The sequence below is a fragment of the Sceloporus occidentalis genome, unplaced genomic scaffold, assembly GCF_023333645.1.
Source record: "Sceloporus occidentalis isolate IW3139 unplaced genomic scaffold, rSceOcc1.0.p SCAF_1, whole genome shotgun sequence".
NCBI lineage: Eukaryota > Metazoa > Chordata > Lepidosauria > Squamata > Phrynosomatidae > Sceloporus > Sceloporus occidentalis.
The window spans coordinates 215980645-215995181 of record NW_028316981.1 but is presented as its reverse complement, the minus strand read 5'-3'; the positions used below and the strand labels follow the sequence as shown (position 1 = coordinate 215995181).

General features: G+C 41.7%; 1 protein-coding gene across 1 annotated transcript in view; it reads right to left on the bottom strand.

The window, feature by feature from the left end:
• EPHA1 (EPH receptor A1) overlaps positions 1-14537 on the bottom strand; it is a 121985-nt gene that overhangs the window by 63245 nt on the left and 44203 nt on the right. The gene's annotated exons all lie outside the window — the stretch shown is intronic.

Genomic DNA, 14537 nt, shown 5'->3' with positions numbered 1-14537 from the left:
GATTTGGTTATCCATGGGGGTCCTCCTGAAACCAAATGCCAGGGGATACCAAAAGTCCATTGGATGATATAATCAGCCACCAATGCAATTTGATAGTCCTCAGAGGACAAATAATTCCATCTCTATTCAAATATAAAAATGGATACAATCAAGAAACCAGCAACTGTTTCAGCTGCTTAAGCCAGGATACTCTGAAAACAATACATTACAATTTATCAAGAATTTCACTTCTATCATCTGTAGCTTAAATCAAGATAATGGTGTTTATTCTCAAAACAAGTGCTAATTAACAGTAGCAAGATAATTATGTTGCCCTCATAACTACTTTGTAATTACTGTATATACTCATGTATACGTCTAGACATTTTAGTAAAGAAATTGACCCAAAAAGCTGAGTTGCTTTATCCATGGGTCAACGTAGGTACTGTATTTTAACCCTTATTTTAAAACAGGAACCATGACACATGAGTGTCATCTGTCCTAGAAGCACTGTCCCCCCCTCTATTCTCTCATCCATCCAGCATTTAGTCTGACCACAGTTATGCCTGCTGGAATGTTCTACATTTTTTGGCATTGTTTTCCTTTCCTTCATCCTTTAGATCTTTTGTTACATGCTCCTAAGAAGATTATCTACCACAAAGAAGCTTACTGTCCTTAAAACGTGGCTACATTGTCCCTAAAGTGCAAAGGTGTGATCACCAGTCACACTTGTCTCCCGTGATGAAATCGTCACGGAGGCATCCTGTCATTAAAGCATTCATGGAGCCACCATTTCTCTGTATAACGGGAACTTCTGATATGCAGAGAAATGGCAGCTCCATGAATACTTTAATGACGGGATGTCTCCATGACAATTTCATTATGGGAGACAAGTGTGACCAGCAATCACACCCTCACACTTTAGGGACAATCTAGTCACGTTTTGAGGATGGTAAGCCTCTCTGTGATAATCTCCTATGTTTTACCCTTGACCTATCCATGCGTCACATCAAAATCCATAATTTTGGCCCCAAAACCTATCCTCGACTTATACATGAGATCTACTTATAGTCAAGTGTATATGGTAGTTATTTTATATATATTTAATCTTTAATGCAATACTTCCAATCTACTTTTTTGGGGGGGAATTTCATTTTCCTTTGATTGTGCCTGGTTTCCTTTACACCTATGCCAACTGATGATACAACTTCTTGAGTTTCAAAGTGGACTGTAGGCCACAATGCTGGAAGTGGCAGGATATGAGAGCCAGTGTGGCACAGTGGTTTGAGTGTTTGAGACCAGAGTTCAAATCCCTACTCGGCCATGAAACCCATTGGGTGACTTTGGTCAAGTCACATGCTCTCGGCCTCAGGGAAGGCCATGTCCAACCTCCTCTGAACAAATCTTGCCAAGACAACCCCAAGATAGGTTAGCCTTAGGGTCACCTAAGTTGGAAACAACTTAAAGGCACACAAGATCAACAACAACCACAGGACTCTTGGTTACTTTTGTTGTAGAGGTCAGAGGAAGAGAACAGAATGTAATGAGGGAGGAAACAAATTAAGATACCAGAGTGACCGTGAATTTTTGGTAGAGGTGGGGAAAGAATGGAGTTTAACAACCTGCAAGAGCTTTAGGCCTAGCCTAATAAGAGACTTTCAAATCCACATCCATTTTAACATGTTAACAATTTCACTTATTCTATGCATGTAGCCACCTGTAATTGTGCAAATGGGTAAGACATGAATTGAAACACCATCTTATTAAAAATATAATGGAACAACAACAACAACAACAACAACAACAACAAATGAACCCAGCATGGGGAGAAGGGGTTTTGGTTGCTTATTCTTTAAATTCTGACTCTTGTTTGGATTGGTTAAGAATCATATTAGAGTATATTAACCATCATTCTTGTCTTACGGAAGACTAATAATAATAATAATAATAATAATAATAATAATAATAATATCTTATACTTATATGGTTGTATTTGTTAGACACCCTCATGTATCCCTCCATAATAGCAATTTGCCTGTGCCTTATATTTTCTGCTCTATTATGTTTTCTTGTAAATTATAATGAAGAATTAATAAGTAAAAGGGAGGAAAGAATGACATTAGAGCATAATTCAAAGCACAACACAAGGAAGAGATTTATGTACACACACACACAGAGACAGAGAGAGAGAGAGAGAGTATAATTTAAGCTGCTCTATGTGTCCCCAATCTTTATATCAATGATCCAAACACAATGCAGAAATAATCCAGTTTTTGACTTCTTTAACTGCCTTGGCTCAATACTAGGGAAATCTGAGAACTGTAGTTTTGTGAGGCATTTAAACTTCTCTGTCAGAGAGTTCTGGTGCCACAATAAACTACAATTCCCAGGATTCCCTAGCACTGAGCCAGGGCAGTTAAAGCAGTCTCTAACTGGATTATTTCTGCAGTGTGTTTTGGACCAATGTCTTAAGCTCTATCTTTCTTTTCTTTTAATATAAGTTCAGATATGATGCATACCACTATGTGTCTGTGTGACACATGTGCAAGTACCTAACTCATTTTAATTTATATACAGTCATGACAGAAAAATGAGGCCATTCCTCCATGAAGGATCAATTCCAAATGATTGGACTGGATAGTGGAACACATGTAAAATCAACTTTCCCTGGCATTTTCCCCCCAATTTGATTTGTGAGCAATAATAATATTAGGTAGAATCTCCCTGCATTCCATCTATATCTAACACCTGTAATTCAGGAGCAACACCCGTAGACCAGTGAAGAACACCTGATTTGATCAAATCTTGAAACAAACTGGGACAATTTGTGCTGATCTAGATCAATCAAGTCCAAATTAGTTCAATCCACACCAGGTCCACACATGATTCAGATCAATTCAGCAATCTGAACAACAAATGAAAGCTAGATAGCGTGTTCGTAAAATGTTGCAAAACTGTTTCTTATAATAAATATGCCAAAGTGGGGATGGAGAGGAGGAGTGAATTGGGCCTTTTTTCATGGACAGTTCTATCTTCCTTTAAGGCAGCCCTTGCATAGCCCTACAAGATGGAGGTGCATTTACTTGCTCTTCCTCCAGTATGATATATGCCATTCTATGCCAACAATGCTTATCTGCATTCTTCATTAGACAAACATGACAACTCTATGCAAGAGGATAAATGGACAGAAATCTGGCATTAGAAATGGCAGTGCCCAAAACCCAGTTACAGAACATTTCAGCCACCCTGGACATATAGGAAGGGATTTACAGGTCTCAGTCCTTGAACAAAGAAATTACAAAGACTAGACTAGAAAGAGAAGCAGCTGAACTGAATTATATTCAATGATTCCAGTCCATCAGCAGAGGTATGAGCAAAGATGATGGTGTGTTCATTCATTCATTAATTTATTTAATATCCTGCTTTTCTCCTAGTTTTATATTCTAAAATATAAAAATGAAAAAGCATTAAGTATAAACCAATTAAAACATTAGTTCTAAAACAACTAAAAACACTAAAGCATATCCTCATGGTGCACTACATATATTAATACAAGAGTATTTGCTAATTCTCTGTATGTGTGTTGTGTGCCTTCAAGTTGTTTACGACTTATGGCGACCATAAGGCGGCCCTATCCTGGGCTTTCTTGGCAAGATTTGTTCAGAAGAAGTTTGCCATTGACTTCCCCTGAGGCTGAGAGTCTGTGACTTGCCTTGTGTCACCCAATGGGTTTGATTGCTGAGCTGGGAATCAAATCCTGGTCTCCAGAGTCCAACACACAAACCACGATGCCAAGTACATATAACAGAGTGAGTTTTGTACTCAGACAAACTGAGTTTTTGTAAGTAGATACTCCACATTCTCTGGGGTTAGGGGTAAAGGGTCCCTGTGAATTTGGAAAAAACTCAAATAAAAAAACACTGTTTTTGTGGGTTTTTCAGGTTATGTGGCCATGTTCTAGAAGAGTTGATGTTTCGCCACATCAAAAAAACCACTCTTCTTTTACCTAAAAGAACACTTCTCTAGGAGTTTCCAGGTCCTCCAGTGCAACTGTACAGTCAACATCTGCCAGGCATTGACCATAGAATCATGCTGGAGGACCTACAAATGCCTAGAGAAGTGTGCTCTGTAGGATGTTCTAGGTTCTCCAGCACAACTCTATGGTCAACTTCTGACAGAATTGTGCTGGGGGACCTAGAGATTCCTAATCAAACCCACAAATAATCAAATCAGCAAATAATCAAATCTGCAAATGTGGAGGGACAACTGTATATTGCTTTCATACATCAACACTAACTGACCTCTATAAAGATCTGAAAGACCTGTATCACGTCACCCAGTCCTTTGAAAATTTAAGACAAGAAACATGATTTTCCTCTTTCTAGATCCTGGATTTTTAATCTATAGATTCAAGCAAACCTTGCCAAGAAAACCCCATGACAGGTTCACCTTAGGGTTGCCATAAGTCAGTATAACCTTGAAGGCACACAACACACACACACACACCATTTTACTACATCACTGTATTTAACACGACTTGAGAAGCCCTGGATTTTGGTTTCCACAGGGATCCTGGAATGAAAGGGGAAAGTAATGGCAAACCTCCTTTGAACAAATCATGTCAAGAAAACCCCCATGATAGGGTCACCATAAGTTAGAAATGACTTGTAGGCACACAACAGTGGAACACACTCCCTTGGAGTGTTGTGGAGTTTCCTTCTTTGGGGGTTTTTAAACAGAGGCTGGATGGCCATCTGTTGGGGATGCTTTGGTTGTGAGTTCCTGCTTGGACTGGATGGCCCTTGGGGTCTCTTCCAACTCTATGATTCTATGAAGATTCCACTGTCTTTTGAAAGCAGTAAAAAAAAGTAACTTTCAGTGCTCCGGCCCTGTGGCAGTTACATCTGAACCTTTGCCAGTAGAAGGGTGTGTATCTGACACAACTCTCCGAGCCCCGCAAACACACCCTTCCATTTCGGAGGCTCAGGATTGCTAGTCATCCAGCCTGCCCTGCAGGAATGCACAAGTTTCCAGGTAGCTGCTCTTCCCTCACCTGTGTGATCTCAAGTTCCTTCCTGATTTCAGAAGTTCAGGAAAAGAAACTTTATTGAAGGGTGTGGGAAACAGTACCTGGGTGTGGTGTGTGTGTGTGTATGTGTAGGGGGAGGATTATATCCTTTTTGTGTATTCTTGGGTTTATGGAGCTTCTTGATGAGTGGTGTTAAACAAAGTACACAAAGCAGAATTTATTGCAACCTTTGCCTCTTAACAAGGCAAGACAGGAAGCCCAGTCGAAAATGAAAAGTACTTAAGCAAAGAAAGATCTATGACAATAGATAAATAGTTGTGTGCGTGTTGACTTTAATGGCAATAAAAATCCATACTGTGTAGAGATATTTTTTAAAAATCTATTGATTCATTAGAGACAGGGAGAGAGAAAAGAAGTTCTTCTCTGGGTTAAAATAAAAACCCATTGCCTGCCTATTATTTTTAACAGGAGACATCCATGTGGGAGCATTTTTTTCCCTTCAAAGTGCAGCTGTAGGCGTAAAAGACACTGTAATAACAGCACAACAGATTTATTTCCTGTGTGTCTTCTAATTCAAATTGGCTTTCACTAGAGACAAACATGTTTATTACCGGTATTAGCACTGCCAGGTTGCAGCTATTCTCCCTGACAGGAGGAGGAAACTGGATTCTGGAGCTGACTGACACTACAGACATCTGTTGGTTGCTACAAAATTGTAATGGCAATCCCAAAGGACAACGCTGGGAACCGAAATTTACTGTGCGCAATAAAACCACTTTGTTAGATGTCATTAGTGCATCTTCTGTAAATAAAAAAGAAGTACTCTGCAACCAGTTTAAATTTAAAACCAGTTTAAACCAATCTGCATATGATTTGCCACAGGCTTTGGCTCCATCCACACTACAGCAATAATCCAGTTTGACACCACTTTAACTGCCATGACTCACATGCTATGGCATTCTGGTAACTAGTTTTGTGAGACATTTAGCCTCCTCTGGCAGAGAGCTCTGGTGCCGCAATAAACTACAATTCCCAGAATTGGATACCATTGAGCTATGGCAGTTAAAGTGGTGTCAAACTGGATTATTGCTATAGTGTGAGTGCAGCCCCTGAAACCCAGCTTCAGTACAAGAAAAGGGACCACGTTACAAGATTGATAGATATTGAGGACATCAACATCCAAAATCCACAAAACAGTGATACTTCTATTGACTGTTTTGTGGATTTGGAATGTTATTGTACTTTTCTACATGGCAACACATCTATCCTGGATATCTATTGAGGACACTGACATATATAATCTTAAAGCTGAAGCAACTGAACAAAGGTAGACCCTAGAAAACTATCCTCCTGTGATTTTCAAAAACGCACTGGCAATTTAGGTTTTGTTTCCTCAAGTCTTCCTTCTCCACATACACAAACATTCCACTTAGAAATGGTGTGATTTTTAGGGGTTGGCTGCTAAAGGGGGGAGGAACATGTGGCCTGCAGGCCATAAGCTGCTGGCAAACCTGCATTTAAAATTTTCAGACCCTCATTTTTTGGGGGGAAATATTGTTTGGTTCATGTGTTTTGCCTCCATTGTTTTAAGCCCAAAATGGCCCTTTTTAAAATAAGTGCTTTGAAAAAGAAGTTGCCTAGGCTTAAACCCACCCGGGGGGGGGGGGGGACACAAATTAATAATAGCAATAGCAATAGCACTTACATTTCTATACCACCTTATAGTTCTAGGCACTCTCTAAGTGGTTTACAATGGGTTAGCCCAGGGGTCGGCAATCTATGGCCCGCGGGCCGGATCCAGCCCGGCGAGGCCTTGGGACCTGCCCCAGCCCGGTCCTGCCACCGATTCCCGCTCCGGGCTCCATTTTAAGTTCGGCCCCCCAGTTGTCTGAGGGACAGCAACCCGGCCCCCAGCTCAAAAAGGTTGCCTACTCCTGGGTTAGCCAATTGCTCCTAACACAATAACAACCACAATAGCAGAAATGTTCACACACCTTGCAGAGGAGGAGGGACGGGCACATTTTGAGTGTAAAATATGTTTTTAAGAAACAATTTTTTTTGTGGATTACATGGTGGAATCATATGTACCCCAAGACTGAGGAAGAACATGTGCAGCAGTTTAAAATTAAATGTCAACAAAATTAAATTCAGATCATGTGATGTCCTTTCTTTTTTCAGAACTTGTGCTGCATGGAGAAAGAGAGGAAGCATGTTGTTCAGAAGCTCCCTGTAGCTTCTTAGAAAGGTATGAGCTGTGGTGACAGCTCTGCGATCATACAGTTGGAAGAGACCACATTCCCCATTGGCAACCCATATGCGGCCCGTGCTCATCCCGTGACTTTTCAAGAACGAGAATGTCCTGTTCTTGAAAAGCCACTGGATAAGCCCAGGTTGCGTATGGGCTGCCAACAGGGAATGTAGTAAGATCCATCACTGATGGGTCAAACATGCATCTATTCCGTTGGGGGAAAGTGCATTGAAAAGCTCTGGAGACTCCACCATTCTCTGAGGTGGCATCTTCCACTGTCGAACAGCTCTTACTACCAGGAGGTTCCTCCTAATGTTGAGATGGGATCTCTGTTCCTGTCATTTGTTTCCATTGCTATGGGTCCTATTCTCTGGAGCAGCAGAAAACAAACTTGCTCCATCCTCAATATGACACCCCTTTAAATACTTTAAAAAGGCTATCATATCACTTCTTAACCATCTCTTCTCTAGGCTAAACATATCTAGCTCCCTAAGGCGGGTTACAAACTGCCACTTGGGACGTCCGCTCTAGTACGGACTCTGTCCGTACAATATGGCGCCAGCCGTTCCACACGGCTGGCGCCATCTTTACGTATCGGACGCTGTGCGTCCGAACGTGTCGCGGCGTCTGTGACGTCGCGAATGCGCCTCTGGCGCCTCGCGACGTCAGAGACGCCGCAAGAAGAAGCTCCATTTTGGAGCTTCTTCTTTGGTCCACATGGGAGCTGCGCGGTGTGGGTGCTACGGCTCCCGCGCGGACCAAGTCTGTAACCCGCCTATGTCTCTTCTCATAGGGCTTGACATTTTTCAGACTCTTCACCACTTTGGCTACCTTCCTCTGGACACCCTCCAGCTTCTCAAAATCCTTTTTGAATTGTGGTGCCCAGACTGGACACAGTATTATTCCTGGTGAGGCCTGACCTAAGCAGAATAGAGTGGCACTACTGCTTTCCTCAATCTAGACACTTTACTTCTGTTGATGCAGCCTAGAATAGCATTGGCTTTTTTAGTTGCCGCATCACACTGTTGGCTCGCGTTCAACTTGTGATCCACTAGGACTCCTAGATCCCTTTCACATGTAGTCTTGTTAAGCCAGGTGTCCCCCATCCTCTATCTATACATTTCATTTTTTTCCACCTAAGTGCAGTACCTTACATTTCTCCCTGGTGAAATTCATTTTATTAATTCTGCCCCAGCTTTCTAATCTATTAAGGTCATTTTAATTTTGATCCTGAATTTTTCTTCAGAGATGATGCACTACTTATTTTCTCTTTCAATTCCAATCAAAAGTGATTTCTAGAGAAAGCATACTGTTTCTCCTGGAAGACATAAACGCAAGACAACTGATATCTAATAGGGTTGAAATAGTTACATAGCATGTCAAGGGTAGTTGGAGAGGAATTTATTGGCAGAATAACAAAGAGATCTATTGGAAGCTTTGGTTTTCCTCATAGGTCTCTCAATCTAAACTCATTTGTTTAGTTGCATCCTGCATTTCATGGCCTAAGGCAACTGCATCAGATTAATTAATTCTAGGGTGGCCAAAGGGGTTGGGCCCATAATCTGGCAGCAGAGCATGCAAGTAGATGGTGCCAGATTACATCAGAGGCATTTCCATGTAAAATATTTCAGACAGGATGGTCAGAAAATAATACTGAAGGAAATCCTGGATTTACAACATTCCAAGTTAGGGTACTGATATTTCCAGTAACAGGATTTACGGATTTTTACTTTATTTATTTCACTCAAGGTATTTTTATACCAGCCTTCTGTCATAGTTCTTTGATAGTTTAAGAGAAAGAAGTCAATAGCAAACACAAAAAACACAATAAAGTAAAATGCCACACAAAGAGTTGGAAGGGACCATACATTCCCTTGCATGAATGGTGATTCTCATTTGATTAATAAATAAAACTATTTGGACCTTGCACTCTGGAGTTAGGTTTCTTGGAACAGGTATACACAGGCTTGATCCCCACTTAAGTTGCCTAAGACCCCTTGGCTGCTTTCATTTGAGCTAATAAAATCCCCCTATTGGAATATTAATTGTGGATGCCCTCCTTCAACTCTTGTATTTTGGGCAACAGCTGGAGCTGTACACATGCTGTACAGATAACTGGATGCTGTAATGGGCTAGATGAGGGCCAAACTGAAGCTGAATCTCAATAAGATGGGGGCTCTGTGGGTTCTCAGTTTTCAAGTATGGGAATTGGGTGTACAGCCTTCTCTGGATAGGGCTGCACTCTTATTGAAGGAGCAGGTACAGAGATTGGGAGTGCTCCTAGGTCCATCCTGGTCACTGCAGGACCAAATGGAGTCTGTGGATCAGAGTGATGGGGGCCAGCTTTGACTAGTGTGACAACTACAACCTTTCCTAGACAGAGATAACCTAGCCACAGTACGCATGCACTGGTAACCTACCAGTTAGACTACTGTAATACACCCTACATAGGGCTGCCCTTGAAGAAGACTGTGAAGCTGCATCTAGTACAACATGCAGCAGCTGAACTGCTGAATAGACTGTGATATAGATGTAACGCCAGTATTAAAATAATTGCACTGGCTGCCAATGTGTGTCCATTCTGAATTCAAGGTGGTTATGATAATATTTAAAGCCTTAGACGGCTTGGAACCTCAAGGTTTGAGGGAACATTCTTATCATTTAGGTGCAAGTTAAAGCCTTTGGGGCCTCATTAATGCTACCCAAATTTATAGTTTTTAAAATGTTTACATTTTAAAGAATTGTTTAACTCATTATAGAGTGGGCCCTTGGTATCCACTGGGATTTGGTTGATGGACCCCATGTGGATACCAAACTCCATGGATGTTCAAGTCCCATTAAATACAATGGATAGTAAAGTGGTGACCCTTAAATAAAATGGCCAAATCAAACTTTGCTTTTTGGAATTTATATATTTCTAAAAAAAGAAATGGATGTTTGAATCCATGGATAAAGAATCTGTGGATGTTATTATTTAAAATGTTTTCAGCGTATTTAAGTCACTTTGCTGTTTTTAGCCTGTTTTACCTGTTTTACTGTTATGGTACGGTGCCCTGAGATCTCCTGATGTAAGGCGGGGTATACAATTTTAATAAACAAACAAATAATGTTTAGATGGCATCTCTTTTCTTGTAATTTAAATCACTGGTTCTCATTCTAGTGTTTGGAGCAGAAGAAAACAAGTTTGCTCCATTTTCTACATGAAATCCCTTGACGATGGGGACAAAATCTGTCCTCCTCCAGTCTTCTATGAGTTCTCCTCTCCTCCAAGAATTCTTAAAGATTATTGACAATGGCTCTGAGGTTACAGCTTCCCACAGTGGAAAGAAGTTCACCCAGCTCTGTTCAGTAGATCTGGGTGCATAAGAGCAATTGTGTCAACAACTCAGATGAACTTCACATCCCACAGAACAGGGGTAGGCAACCTACGGCCCGCGGGCCAGATCCGGCCCAGCAAGGCCTTGGGACCGGCCCCAGCCCGGTCCTGCCGCCGATTGCCGCCGGGGCCTTTGGCCTATCAGGAGGAGGCGGGCAAGCGGTGGGCAAGGGGGGGCAAGCAGCGGGCAAGTGGAGCAAGGGGGGGCAATTGTCTATAGAAGCCTCAGAAACATGCATTTATATTAACATTTTTTAAAAAATCAGCAAATTTTTTTGCGTGTTCTCCATTTTTAAAAAAGTGTCCTTCATTTGAAAATTTTGTCCTACATCTGTCCCGGTTTATTTATTTATTTAATTTCTTAAAATTATTTAATTATTTATTTTTTGGCTTCGGCCCCCCAGATGTCTGAGGGACAGCAACCTGGCTCCCGGCTCAAAAAGGCTGCCTACCCCTGCCACAGAATGATCATGGCCTATCAGGGGTGCCAGTCATTCTAACTGGGAACTGCCATCAAATCTCTGGAATGTCTTCCATAAGCTTCCTGAGACAGACCATCTTCACTGGTCCTTCACTCCTGCAGAGGGAATACCATATATATTCAACTATAAATCGACCTCATGTATAAATTAAGGGCAGGTTTTGAGGCCAAAATTATGGATTTACATAAGACCCATAGATAAGCCAAGGGTACAATTTAGAGGCATGTAACAAAGGATGTAAAGGATGAAGCAAAGGAAAATGATGCCAAAGAACTTACAAAATTCCAGCAGGGATAATAAATGTTTGTGCTAGATGGATGAGGTGGAAACTATGAGAAATGGTGGCTGTGCGATGTGTGAGGCATGCAGCCAGGTGGGGCTAAGAAATTATGGGCATGTCAAAAAGGAAGAAAAGGCAAAGCAAAGAAAATGACGATTATGTTAGTAGTGATTATAACTTTTAACCTTAACGTGATAGCAAACATACACAAATATCTTACTCACATCCTTCAAAACTCAATTTCTCTCAGTGCTCCTTTGAGGGGAAGTGCCAAAGAGCCGACACCACCATCATTAAAAAAGATGAGAAGTGGTGCTGTGGTGAAGAGCACAGCATCTTTTAGATGCTCCTGGGATGGATTAAGCCAGTGATTCCCAAACGCTGGCCTTCCAGGGGTTTTGGACTTCAGTTTCCAGATTACAAGATCACCGACTAAGATGGCTGAGGCTTCTGGGAGCTGAAGTCCAAAGCACCTGCTGGACCGGAGTTTGAGAATCACTGGACTAAGCTTGTGCTTTTCCCCACTCTATGAAAGTGGATGATTCCTTTTTTGATAAGAATTTATATTGACCTGTGGATAAACTGACATGAGTTTTTTTGGGTCAATTTTTAAACTAAAATGTCTAGGCTTATACATGAGTATATATAGCAGTTGCTGTGAAGTGTAAACATCATCAGAAAATGATCCAAACACACTATCTAGGAGTCCAAGTAGACCACAAGTTGAACATGAGTTAACAGTGCAATGCAACAGCTAAAAAAGCTAATGTGATTTTAGGCTGCATCAATAGAAGTACAGTGTCTAGATCAAGGGAAGTAATAGTGCCACTATATTCTGCTTTTGTCAGGTCCCACCTTGAATTTAGAAAGGACATTGAGAAACTGGAGCGTGTCCAAAGAAGGGCAACTAAAATGGTGAAAGGTCTTGGAAACCATGACCTATGAGGGACAACTTAGGAAGCTGGGGATGTTAAGCCTGGAGAAGAAAAGGTTAAGAGGTGATATGATAGCCCTGTTTAAATATTTGAAGGGATGTCATATTGAGGAGGAGGCAAACTTGTTTTCTGCTGCTCCAGAGAACAGGACCCAGAACAATGGATGCAAGTTCCAGGAAAAGAGATTCCACCTCAACATTAGGAGGAACTTCCTGACAGTAAGGGCTGTTCGACAGTGGAACACACTCCCTCGGAGAGTGATGGAGTCTCCCTCCTAAGAGGTCTTTAAACAGAGGCTGGATGGCCATCCTTCATAGATGCTTTGAGAGTTCCTGCATCAAAAAACAAACAACTTCATTTATATACCGCTTCATACCACCTAAGCAGTGTCTAAGCGGTTTGCAATTGTAAGCTAATTTGCCCCCAACAATCTGGGTACTCATTTTAGCGACCTCGGAAGGATGCAAACCTGAGTCGAGCTTGAGCTCTTTTGCTGGTCTTGAACTCGCAACCTTATGGTTTTGAGTGAGTGGCTGCAGAACAGGCATTTAACCATTGTGCCACCAGGGCTCACAGGGGGTTGGACTGGATGGCCTTGTCGTCTCTTCCAACTCTATGATTCTATGATCTAACCTTCAAAAGGAAGTGATCTCTCTCCAAGGAAAATCAGAGTAAAATCTCTCTCTCAGACCACTCTCCTCCTGTTCATTTGAAATGAGCAAAGGGGAAAAATACAACTCCTTCAAAACTAAATAAATAGTTTGCCCTGCTATATAGGTTGGGCTGACATGTTGAGACAGCCCCAGTGGTCACAGGAGGCATGCGTGTTAAACTTGCCAAGACTAATATCCTGGAAGTTTTCAACCTGAGAGTCCTCAACCCCAAATCAAAGACCACCCCTGTCAGTTAAGGCACAGAGACTACTATACAGTTTGGTGGGTGAAACACCAGCAGAATTTCTCCTTAGGCAGCAAAATGCAGAAACACTCAAACCTGGACTCCAACCAGGCAGGTAGCCAGGAGAGGGATATGGAATTCTACTAGATCCCATCTCAAATGCCTCCTAAGCCCTCATGGCACTGAACTGAATACCAGCTGGCCATTGACATGAGAGACTGACTCAGTTCCTCCATCCAGATTTTGGGAGTGCAAGCCAGCCAGATCCCTCATCCATCACAAGTCAAGGATGACTGATAACAAACAACACTGAAAGGGCAAGTGTGGAGAACAATTAGAGACATGGAGGGTGGAGGAAAAGGCAAGAAGCTAGGGAGACAAATCACATATTTGACCTCCCATTTTCTCATTTGGCTTGTCTCCCCTAATGTGAATAATATAATAGTTGCACCCACATACTATAAATGTTTGCATCTGCAGCTAGAGGAGGATTTAATCTACTTTCCTAAAGGGTTGAAGACCTTCCTCTTCAATTTACCAGATTAAGTTGCTGAGCCTAAGGTGGCTGAGATGGGTAGCGACCGAGGAAGATTTTGTTTTTGTTTTTATCATATTAGTATAGTATTTTAGTATTCCATCGTGTTTTATCATTCATTTTTTATTGTATATGTTCTGATGTTCTTATTCCCTTTGGTGGAAATAAACATTGGCGCAATACAGACCACTGAGAAATGGTGGCCTTCTGGCACCCGTTTTTTTCTCTGGAAGGATGGCGCAGTCACTCCGGAGTAAAAAGAACCTGGAAAATAAGCTCCCTTCTTTTATATTGCGGCTTGTATGGGAGCCAACATGCCAACACAGAAAATCCTTCCATCTTTGTCACTTGAACACTCCTGTCACCTATTTTCTTTTCCACCAATCAAAAGCTATATTGTCACCCATTCCGTATCATTCCCTTTATCTCCAAATACTTGGAATGGCAGACTGTACGTTCTCCACACACCTGGGCATCCACATTGCCATTTTATATTGAATGGAGACAGTGATGATCTGGCAGCCAGGGCATATACTCGCAAGTCTGATCCTTTGCCCTACTATGGGCATCACCCCCAGCTTTCCCTGAAAATGGTTCATTACTTCAGTGTGGAAAGTAATAGGGGAATTGCAGGCCGCATTAGGGACCCCAAAACCCAGGGAGGTTGAGAGCCAATCCTAGGATGAGAGGCAGCCACATCAGAGACACTGTGGCTGGGGAATAATCAGATAGCATTATGAAACTGCAATTATGTGACAAAGATTGTCTCTTTTCTT